Consider the following 12,493-nt stretch of genomic DNA (forward strand, 5'->3'; position numbering starts at 1 on the left):
GAGAAAAATGAGACAGCATGTACTTAGATATCTAATGGTCTTTAGCTAGTGTTTCTGTAAGTATTACAGACTCCACTTAGCCTTGGAATCATTATAATACTTGGACATTACTACCAGCAGATTCTGAAAGGCGGAAAAAAGCCCAAATGAAAACAAATTTGAAAAAGAAAATGACAACATTAAACTCCCCTAGAATTTGGTCTATATAGACTAGTATTGTGGGTGTGAAAGGGACAGCAGAAGAGATTATTTGGGTAAAATGCTGAAGCCTGGCTGGTCTCCCAAGCAAACATCTCAAATGATAGTTGAGCCTGAGGAAATGTGTGGCATGTTATAAGGTACACACAGACAAAATCCTATTAATGTCAAATTATGGATCTGCTCTCCAGCAACTTGTCCAAACCTTTTTGAACCTCTCCCCTCATCACTCCCAATGACAAAAGGTTCGGGAAGTTCTCCAAAAGTTATACACAGAAGCATTGCTTCCATTTTCAATTGCCTACAAGTTTCCTTGAGTGTCCCAGTTTCTGGTGGTGTGGCATTTATTGAGTGAAGGTATACACTCATCTTACCCACTACCTTCATAACTTTGTAAACTTCAACAATACTCCTCCCTGTCAACCTCAGCTGCAGACTGAAGAGTTTCAGCCTTTTGAGTCTCTCTGCAAAAGACTGCTGTTCCATGATTTTCAACGCCACCCTCTAGTCCCACTGACCTCCCCTATATCCTTCAGAGAGGAAGAAAAAAGCTGCACACAATACTGAATGTAAAGGCATAAGAAGGTTATATACAACAGGAAAATGATGGCACTGTTGTAGAAAGAAATAATGATTTCACCACAGGGAAACCAAAGTGTCTTTCTGAGTTGTAATTGCCCATGCTCAGTGCAGCATCTTCTGGACATGCACTGGTTTATTTCTCCTCCAATGCAGCACCCTAGGGCTATATTAGAGCTACATGACATCACATCTTGTCACACTTCTGCTCATGCAGTTTTGTGAGATTTTCCTGGAGTTCCCTGCAGCTCAAGCAACATTAGAGTAAACAAAACATTTTCATCTCATCTGTAAAGTCAGAGATTTCCCTTACACTGCCTTTTTCAGGACACAATATATTGAATAAACATGCAACAATTCTCTTAAACAGAGTGAGCCAGATAGAAAAAACACTTAAACTCCCTAGGAACCAATCAAAATGAAAATATAAGAAACATTTATCCAAGACCTCCTTTGAAAACATCAAGATTGTACCATAAGAACACTGCTACTTAGACCTGGATATTTGCCACAGAGTGTCATTCAGAAAAAAGTGTCACGGGGTGATGAGAGTCAGACCACTGTGTGTATAGAGCAGCACTGTTTTTAAATAAAAAATATAAATATTAAACTGCACAATTAGATGTGATTAGAATCACATTATTATTCAAATTAGTGAATCAGAAGAGGATTATATAGGGGAAAAAAGATGTTAGCACTGGTCAGAAGTGCCACTGAAAACAATTGAATTTTCTGCCTCTCTTTCTCTTGGCATTTACAATGCACCAGATCAGTTGACAAATCCCAGGTTTGGCCTTCTTACTGGTTGAAACTACAGTGTTTGGCCACCACTACTAGACAGGATGAAAACACAAGGAAAGCACATTATGCTGTAACAGAAGGAAGAATAATAATGACAAGCTCTTATTATTTACAGAATTAGTCACAATAAATACTATGAATACATACTTCAGATAAATCCAGGACATGGATGCAAAGTGTCATTTTTTATTATTAGAAATGAAAAAATAAGTCTGTAATATGCCATAATGTAAACATTTTAAATCTAATTATATCTTGATTTTCAAATCTGCTTATTGGAGTTCAGGGATACTATTAAGACAGACTTTTCACACTCATCACAGTGCTGTCTTCCACACTGTAAATGTCAAACTCTTCAGTTGTTGCTAACTATGAAAATGCCTTCCACCCTAACTTTGCCACCAAAATTATGAATATCCACACACAAAATAACTTAACTTTTACTTTTTTTTTTTTCACTCAAGTCTTTGTCTTCTTATTTTTATGAGTGTTCTTCCTACACCTAGGCAGGGCAAAAAGCTTCAGAGCTATTTACAGAGCCTTTTGAACCATCTAAATAAAGTATCTTTTAAGTTAGAAATGTAAGGTCCCTAGGTAATCACTGGAGAGACGGAAAACCCCCCAGAGTTATTTAAAGTGCTCAAGCACTTATCTGTACGCCTACCATGAATACTGTGGAAGTCCCAGCTGCACTGGTAATATCTGGTGAATAAGAAGATCAAAGAATTGGGTGGTTTTATTCTCTCTCTCACCTTCCCCCAGACCCTGCTGAAATAGATACTGGTTGTCACCTTAAATACTACTTAGTTTCAGGTTCTGCCTAGGGAATACCCTCCCACACTCACCCTAGGCAGGAAGTGATGGGCCTTAAATGAGTTATGACTCATGTCCTGATCCTCCTTAGAAAAAGTCTTCCACCCTCCTCCTCTCCCACCACCTGCACAGAGATTACCATATCCAAGACAACCAAAAGATTAGCATGCAAACCTTGTTGGTATATGCATATTTATGTCCTAAAGTGGCTCACAGTGTTTTTTCTATTTTCCTGAAGTCATCCTTGCTTCATAAGGAAATCCCCTCTCCTTCTGCTTACCCTACTCACTCTCCAAAAATATCATGCAAAATGTTTTCTTGCCTTACTAATCACTGGTAAGAATTTCTTTGGGGTGTTGAAAGCAAAGGGAATATACACAATTAGGGCAATAAATGTTAATGAGAATCGCATTAAGTAAGCGAAAGCACCTTGAATGTCATGTCAATATTTTTTCCAAATAATTAAATATTGCTGACTTAATTAGACAGACTTCAGGCTAACAACTTTCTGTAAATATGATGTGAAGAAGCTAGAAGATAGCAGAAATGGAATCAAATTTTCCCTCTTCCTGTTCCGTTTCTATAGCGTAAGCTGGAGAATCTTCTGTATTTCCACCTATTTCCAGGGGTCAGTGGTGGTGTGATGTATAGATATCTATCCACAAAATAAAAAATCCCAAATAGTTGAGTAAGGATTGAAGAAGAGATTTAATCCAGAGGTTAATGTATAAGAAGGCAAACTTCAGATTTGTGTTGCTCCATGAGAATTTGACTTTGCTATCTATGACGGTTCTGATCTATGGAGTGAGACCCAAAAGACAACAGTTTAAGGCTCTTCAGTCCAAAAATCTAGTTTAAAATCCTCCATGCAGTTAGCAGTTCTGTTCACAATCACATCTTTGCTTTCTTGCCACATTAGATGTGTCATCCTGGGTCATCTTTGTTGTCAGTCTTACAGTCACCTTTGATGTCAAGGTCACGTCACTAGTGCTCACACAGATTAAGGGGCAGCTGCTGGAAGGCTAAAAGGGCCTCAGTAATCTTTGTATCCTCATAGATGCAGGCTAGAGGCAAGTACAAAGGTTAGGCCAGCAGATGGGTGCCTTTGTCCAGGACAGGGTGAAGTCAACAAATAACACTTTGCTTAGTCTTTCTTCTGATCCCACACCCATGACCATGTTGGAAGTGTCCAACATGTAGTCTTCCCACAACAGAACTCACTCATCCACCTCTGCAGCCAGGGTCTCTTAATCCCATTGAGTCATCTTCGCGCATGTCAGGGTGGTCAATCTTTCTTCCTTCTTACCCACAACAAGGTTATTTTCTCTTTAATTTGCAAGTAAAAAAACAGTTTTCTAGAACAACTGCAGACACAGGGAGACTTTCTCCTGCTGCTAGAAGTTACAAACTTCCAGCTTCTATTCTCCTGAAAACATGGAGATTGCTAACATCAAACATGTGTGAAAACATCAGTCTTCACAGAAAGTCTGCTATCCATCTTTAAGGCAAAGTAGTTTCTCCAGTATGGTAAACATGGAATATCATTCAGAGAAGTTTCCCAAAGGAGGCACAAGTGTTTCAGGCAAGATTCTGCTGTCTCCAGCCTCCTGAGAAAAGACACAGTACAGTGAGAAGACTGTGCCAGATTGAGTGGAACATGAGTTTACAGTGGTCCTAGGAACAAAACAAAACTTCTCCAGAAATTATGTATACCTTGGAGGCTCTCTCAGGCACGGTTCAGTACTATCTTCCCTCATTTACAGGAAGTTTAGTGTTCCCACATCAAAAAAAACCTTGGCACTGCATGACCAGTTAGGAAGACAGCTTATTCAGAGGTGATACCAGGAGTAACTCTTCCCTTACATCATTTGGAAGGGCAGTTTCTCCTGCCACAGCCCCAGAGTGCTTACCATACAACATCTCTTTTTAACATCAGGTAGAAGTTGACATTTCTACTAAATATATATCCTCAATATTATTATAGAGTTTTCCTGTTTATATCTAGAATGTCTGGAATTCAATTTATTTATTCATTATCTCAAGAAACAGATTCCTATAAGGAAGAAGTACAGATGAATCCTATTTTTACTCTTCTCTTACTTTTTCTCAGTAGGCTGTAAACTTTTAGTCTGAGGGTTAGTTGTTTTTTTTTTTCCAGTATCTACTCATGCTACTGATCAAGGTTATTTTAGTTGGTTTGACAATTTTTATATAATGCCTATAGCACTAAAATGAAGATAATTCACCTACCTATAGAAGACCTAGAGAGAGAAACAGGCACATCCTTGTAAATATTTCAAAAGTTGGAAATGATGAACATCTAATCACAAATCAGACAGCCTTGGCACAGACAACAGACTGAATCTGAACAATTATCCTTGAAGCTTGTAATACAAAGTATGGGAATAAATGAAAGGACAAGCAGCATCTCCTTGCATGATGGTGAGAACCAATCCGCTTTCAAGGTGAGAAAATATCTGGAATGGACAGCCTGAAAGCTTGAAAGATTAGATCCTAGAGATCAGGACAGCCTCAGCAGAGGAGACAGCTGAAAAATTGTCCTGAGAGTTCTCTCATTTTAAGACAGGCAAAGAAATACCTTCCTAGAGGACAAAAAAATAAACACACAAATTATTGCTCATTCAAAGAGAGCTGTAGAGTTCTCAGCCATTTTACATAAACAATTACTCTTGCATAGGGCAGTCCATCCCATTATGGAGGTGTTATTACATTTCTATTTAAAATACCACAGAATCACAGAATAGGAGGGGTTAGAGTGGAAAAACCTCTGGAAACCTCTAGTCCAACCTCCCTGCCAAGGCAGGGTCAAATCTAATGTGTCCAGATGAGACCTCCCTGAGTAACCTTTCCCGATGGTCTGCCACTCTGAACATAAAGAAGTTCCTCCTGATAATGAGTTTATTGCCAAAATATGTATCTATCATATATATATATATATATATAGAGAGAGAGAGAGAGAGAGAGAGAGAGAGATAGAAAGAGACAGCTCATTTCCATATTGACCTGCATCTTTGCCTCTGGAGTGACTGGGGTGCAGAAAGAAACTTCCTCTGAAGAAGGAAGAGCTACTAAGAGGGTTCTCCCTCAAAAACTCCAAAAATGGGGGAAAAAAGCAGCTAAGCTTCAAAACAAAAAAATCACTACCAGTGAGCCAGAGAGATACAGAAACAGGGTCATTCTTCTCCTGTGGCTTTTCCATAGGAGTAGCCTCACAGTGGCTGCTGAAGACACCTCAGGATGAAAAATGCTGCAGAGAAACAAGTCATTGTCTAAGCAAAACTTCTTTATTTCCAATTGCTAAAGAAGAAATATAAAATACTATCATGCCATAAGAAGAACAGGTAACAAATTCATGCTAAGGATCATTAACTTACTCAGCTTGCTCACAGGGATTCATTCAAATGCACATATAAGCTAGCAGTCAGACACATTAATAAACATAATCATCAGTCTGGAAATGTGGCTGTAAAAATGATTTGCTTTGTATTCACCTACCTGAAGACATAGAATCTCTCCTTAAAAAAGATTAAAAATAAATTAATAATACAACAGCCTTTGGTAGAAAAGATTTCTTTTTATTCCTTAATACTAAAATAGACAAATTTTATTCTCATCTGGTAATATAAAACATGGTGAGTCAAATGCACGGGTGATTTTAATGTAAGTGCAAGTTAAATGCCGGATATATTTGGCTTTGAGTGTTCAGGCAAGCTTAACTCCCTCGGATCTAGAACTCAAGTGAATGTCAAAACACCATTAATTACTTCATTAAAGCTCCAAAAAAGTATTTAGGAGAAGAAACACAGGCAAGGTAAAATTAAAAGCTCAGACGATCTTTTTTTATAAAGCCCAGAACAACCTCCTTATTTCTTTGTGCTAACACAGCCATTCTACTGCTGTTCCTTCACTCACTGAAGGCCAAAAACAATCTTAGAAAACAAAGCAGCTTGAAAGAAAGATCTGCAGCCAAAATCCCAATGTCCATGATTTCTATCCTCAGAAGGCATAAGACAGAGCAGGGTAGATGGGTGACTGGTTCTCAGCTTCTCTCAGCTGATTCCCAGTCAGGCCTCTCATGACAAGAGAGGTGATGCACAGAACAGGCCTACCAGGATGCCAACCTAGAAAACACAAGAAAATCCACTAGTCTATGAGTGTTGATACTCTCTCAGTCTACTAGAGACCCTAAATGTCTAATTCCCTCATGCAGATGCAAAACAGAAGCCACATATGCATAAAGAGCTCTATGATAGAAAAATCCACATGTAAATTTCATTTAAAAGTGCAAAACTATCTTTCAGAGTTTTCTTTCTAATGCATATACTGGACAAATAAAGCTTTGAATAGTTTAATGGTTTTCAGAAGATCCACTTGTTTTTCTTTTAAATGTGTATGTCAAAGCAAATTTTCCTCATGCAATAGCTGCAGAAGGATACTGCAATACCTCAAGTACTGAAAAATGTATTAATGCTGCCAACATACCATTTCTCCCTGGTATTTTCTCAGTATTGCTTTAGCTACAAACAAAAATAATTCAAAGTATATCATTATGTAGCTTGCATGGCTTCTAAACATTGTTCAGAGTCAGATACTTAAGCATGGTAAAAAGGTAACTTGCTTTTCTGAGGATATTTTAATATTCTTTCCATCACTCTTCTATCATTAGAATAAATGAGAACAAATCAAAAACCTTTGGGCCAATCAGAGACTTTTTTCCCAAAGAAAACTCTGCCATTATAGAAAAAAACATTTGTTTACTGGAGCTAAAACACTCTCTTTCCAGCCTATTTAAATACCATCACTGCATGCTAACAGAACTTGAAGCACCTGAGTTACAAGACTTCCTTTTCTATCAGAACTCATGTTATTAAGTTGAAAATCCAGACTGGCCTGACAAACACCATTCATTTTAGCTCTGAATTTCTCACAAGAGGATTACAGAAGTAAGCTTGGGAGGAATAGCTGAGGTTGCAGCACTATTTCCCAAAGTACTGAAAGTTTTTGTCTTGAGCGAGACCTTTCCAAACCTTTTGAATGGAGGTAAAATACCAATGAAGTACATCATTAAGAAAATATAACTACTGAAATAACTTCATATTAAAATCCTACATGCATGTAATCAAGAGTGACATCTCATGAATAAAAGGCAACATCCAAAATCCTGTAGGAAATGACAATTTATGTCTTCATTGAAATGTTTGAATTATTCTGCTCAAGAACAGACAGTGGCAGATCTTTCTTCCCCTTGAAGAGGGTAAAATCAATCAGAAAACAAACTCTATTTTTTAGGAGGACAGCATGAAGGAAGATATATTCTGGTATTTACAGGTACTAGAAACTACAAGCAAGTGTGAATAAGCCTGAAGTGTGGTTATTTGCATTTTTCTGCTATAAAAGGCATGAAACACTTAGGACAGACACAGGACAATTTTAAAGGACTGACCTGTTCTGTAAGGAAGGACATCACTATTATCCCATGACAATATGCAGAAACTTTCTAGACTCACATTTAGCATATAAAAATCCAGTCAACACTTGAATACTAACTACAACTCTACAATAGCCTCCCACAGTCCCACAAAATCACTGCTTTTCTTCTCCCCAGACATCTCTCATTCCACTGCAGTCCCTTCTGCCCACTGAGAGGCCTGAGAGCTTCTACCCTCACTCCTGCCCTGTCTGCATCCACTCTGCAGTGTCTGCAAAACTGCCTTTTATCTGGAGAGCAAAAAACCCTGCCCCATGCTGGGGCTGTGCATCAGCTACCCAGCAGTAAACTCTTAGCAGGTAAGGCCTGAAAGTAGCAGATCTCCTGTATAAAGCAGGTCATGAGAACAAGACTGTGGTGTGGGATTTTATTTTTTTTTTTTTAAAGGGCAATAGGAATATCCTGGCCAAGGTAAAAAGACATTTTGAGCTCTATGGAATGTTTAAGACATCAGTGGATGTCTTAGCTAACACCTGATGTTACCTTGAAAATACAGCACTGAACCTTGCCAATATTTCTCACAGGTTACTTTGTTGTGCAAGGTATAATTGTGCATGAAGTAAGGAATGATTGTCATTGGTGACAATCAGAAATACACTGCCTTAAGAAGCCCTGGTCACATTACAGCATCTCACAGATGTCAGTGTCTTCTTGTCACTAAAAAACCTGCAGATATACATATTTATGTGTTCTAGAAGATACAGCCCAAACCATTTTTTCCCTGTGCCAGGCCTCAACTTAAAGACTTAAAGAATCTGTTTAAATTTTGGTCTAAAAACTAAATTGAATCTTAGTACTTGTTAAATTACTCCAAGAAGATTATCAACACTACACTGAAACTTTCTGTACAAAGATATCATTATTCTTTGTGCTTCATAAACTCACACTTGTCCTCATAACTTATATAGGGTATGAAATTTTCTACATAAAATATCCAGAAGTATGGGAAATTCTGTGATATGTGAAATAACTCTACTATTTCTCATCATTTTACCAAGGAAAGGATCAGAACTAAAAACATGCAAAAGTCACAAAGGCCTTGCTGCAAATTAAATTGCCCTTAATCTGACTTATTTCCAAAACTGCATAATTATCTGGACTTCAGAAAAGTGCTGGGTGATAGACTGCAATTGTATTGAGCACCATAAGAAGAAGTCTTCCTTCAGTCAGAGGGAATTATTGACAGAAATTACTCTTAGAATTAAAAATAAAAATATTTATTATGGAAGATACAATATAATACATTGTTCTCAATATTAGACACCTATACAAAAAGTTGTATCTTGCAAAAGCTAAAGATAATCAAGAATCAGACACCATACAAGGATTTTAAGCTGATAATTATATCTTGTAGCAAAGTATCATCTAAAGCTATTTCCAAAAGAATTAGTTTTTGGCTGATTACCAAAACTCTTAGCAAATAATTCTTCTTAGAAACTGTTACGTTATACTAAAAATTGTTTACTGCTTGTTAGAAAACAGAATGTAATTTGCATTCTTTCATTATGAAAAGTATTGTTCGCTCCTCTGGGCACACAAGAAGAGAATTTAGATCAGCCAAAAAAGGCAACCCTATAAAGGCATTTTCAAAATAAAATAAACTCCTGTGTGGAATTACAATATACCTGACAAAGAAATTCTGGTTCTGATGAAGTGGTGTAATAATAGTGTATGACCAGAAATCACTTTAAGTTTGACTTTCAGTTTGACTTACTCCAAAGTTATCTTCTACATCAGTGAATAAATTAAAAAAGAAAAAAAAAAAGGGAAAAAGTATCATGTTTGATCTCTGTAAATCAAATAAATTGAAACACTTCGGCCAAGCATCTCAAATACAAGTCAAGGAGCTCATTAAGTCCCAGCTAACTAGCAATCATTTCTTTATCGTAAAATACAGCTTGAGGCAACACAATGTAAACAAAAATCAGGTGAAAGTCTTAACATTTACAAAATTGAACTTTTTAATCAAAAAGATAAGTGGGTGGTTAACAGCAGTTGCTGGCCATTCTCTAATTGTGAAGTTGAAAACAAGATCACAGAAGTCTTCAACATCCTAATGTGAACATCTTATTAATGTTCACTACCTAAGTACAAGCTTAGGCATTTAGTGTATGTTAAAAGATTGGGAAAAAAAGTTCTTCCAAGAAAATACATAAAATTCTCATAGCTATGTGGACTCTTGTTTGCCAGTGTCAGAGAGCTGATCTATCATAATTCACGTTATTTCTGATTAGGTTTCTCTGCTGGCTGAATGAACACTGCTTCTCAGTGCTATCACAGGAAGGATGGAGAACGACAGCCAGCGTGGACGGGCAGGAACCCACACCCAGCAGAGCTGTCTGCTGGGCTGAGATACCAAGATACCAATGGTTTACGAGTTGAAGGGAATGCTCCATTTAGAGCAGGCTGGGGAGCAGAAGCTGCTGAAATCCAATAAAAAGTTTCTAAATGCTGAGGAAGTCACAAGGAGGAGGCTGGCAGACAATACCTCCTACGGTTATAAAGAGCACCCTTGTCTGCTTAGCAGCCCTGTAGGAGCAGGATAATTTACTCTTATCATCAACATTGTAAGACATTTTTCTGTTTCCTATTTCCAAAGGACTGGAAGGTATAAAAAAAATGGGGGAAAGAAAAAAAAGAGTTTTCTGCACAAATTATAACTGTACAGATTTGCTTTTAAGGGCAGCTGTTTCTCAGAGCTGGAAAACATACAGAATTTGATATATCTGATTCTCTGCTAGAAGCACAGGCTAGAAGCCAAACTAATCAAACCTCTATCAAAAATACAATTTTAACATCTATTTGGACTTGGACTTATCTCACTGCTCCCAGACACTATTGATTATAATTATCTGCATGTCTCTAGTATTCTAAACAGCAGCAGCAAAGGGAAATGAAAGTGAGCATTTCCATACAAAGACAGATAGAGGCTTCTAGGGCAGAATGAAAACTGCTGGTGCTGACTGAAAACAGAGCCTAACTTCATCTCATCTTCTATAAATACACTGTCAATACAAAGGAATAAGATACAGCCTACACTAAAATATTATTAAAACTATAATGAGAAATAAGGGATTTCACCAAAGGAGAAAAGGTATTACATTATCAGAAACTGGTTGCTGTCTACACTGCACTTCTTGGCAAGGTTAGGTATGATTGTTGTCTTTTTCTTTGCAGCAGACTTCTCCTCATAACTTTGGTCTATTATGTGTTTGACTGGACCACAGGAACAGGATATGAAAATTACTGTTGGTATCAACTCTGTTGGCGTACATAATGAAAGTTTTTGCTTTAGCAAAGTAACCTCATCCTTGCCTCAGAAAACTAAAATCAGCTAGAACCCCAAAACAAGGGCCTTAAAGCCTTTCTCTCTCCATTCTTTCCAGCTTGGAGTACACAGATGCTCATGTATCTGCCCTTGAAGAAGTAGATTTTCATTACTTTGCATCCTCCAATACTTACACGAATCCAGGGTAAATGCTGTGTACTTCAGAGACCTGCACAGAAGATTTTACAGACTTCAGTGCTTAAAAGCAGGAAGAGCAAGAGAAGTGCCTCCTCTTAATCCCATTGAGTCATCTTTGCACATGTCAGGATGGTCAATCTTTCTTCCTTCTTACCCACAACAAGGTTATTTTCTCTTTAATTTGCAAGTAAAAAATAAGAAAAGACAACCATTCCATGCTCACAATTCTACTATGTTAGAAGACAAAAATTACCCACCGGGATGTTTCAGTCTCTATGGGTTATGGACCAAGAATTTAAGACAGAAAATTGTTGATATTTGCCAGACAGTTTTGGTCCATCAAATTTTATAGATATGAACCAAAACAAAGAAGCCTTCAAGTATACAGATACAATAACCTAGTGGAGGTATTATCAAAACCACTTCTAGACTAAGGGAACAATATTCTTGCTTTATTGTTCAAGGTTCTACAGGTCACACTTTTTTGTGTCCCTCTAGCCCAATGCGGACTAACAGCAGATTTTGACTACCCACAGCAATGTACAAAGCAAGACTTCACATCACCAGACACCAGAGGAGAGAGGAATACATATTGAGATTCTACTATAAGTAACGAATTATCTGCTTGGCAAAAAATAGTGGTTTTTTCATGTTTTCATATAATGGAACAGTTTGCCCATAAGGTTTGCACAATCTGTCTTCATTCTTCGAAGTTTTTAAGACCTGCCTGGTAAAGCCCTCAGTAACCTGGTCTGTCCTCACAGCTGACTCTGCTTAGATCAGGAAGCTGGACTGAATGACCTCCGGAAGACTTATCCAAACTGGCCTCCCATGCCTCTATGTTCCATTGTATATAAAACCCTCCCAAAATTAAGTAGAATTATTCCCCCAAATTTAAATGCTTCTTCATCTTATTACCAACCCACATATCCCAGAGGCTTAGTGATTTACCTGAGAATTTAGAGGAAAAAGGAAAAAAGAGGGGACAAATAGGAAGAAAAAGAAGGAACACTTTCTATTTCTTTTAATTCAAAACACTGCTCATAATTTGATGGAGCAGAAGTGTTACATATTGCAGATGTTTCGATCATATAACAGATACATGATTTCATGGTACACTAAGACAT

General features: G+C 37.6%; 1 protein-coding gene across 8 annotated transcripts in view; it reads right to left on the reverse strand.

The window, feature by feature from the left end:
- The window catches only part of CADPS2 (calcium dependent secretion activator 2), a 281,254-nt gene that overhangs the window by 175,863 nt on the left and 92,898 nt on the right, over nt 1-12,493 (reverse strand). The window lies entirely within an intron of this gene.

Source organism: Vidua chalybeata, chromosome 5 (genome assembly GCF_026979565.1).
Source record: "Vidua chalybeata isolate OUT-0048 chromosome 5, bVidCha1 merged haplotype, whole genome shotgun sequence".
Lineage (NCBI taxonomy): Eukaryota > Metazoa > Chordata > Aves > Passeriformes > Viduidae > Vidua > Vidua chalybeata.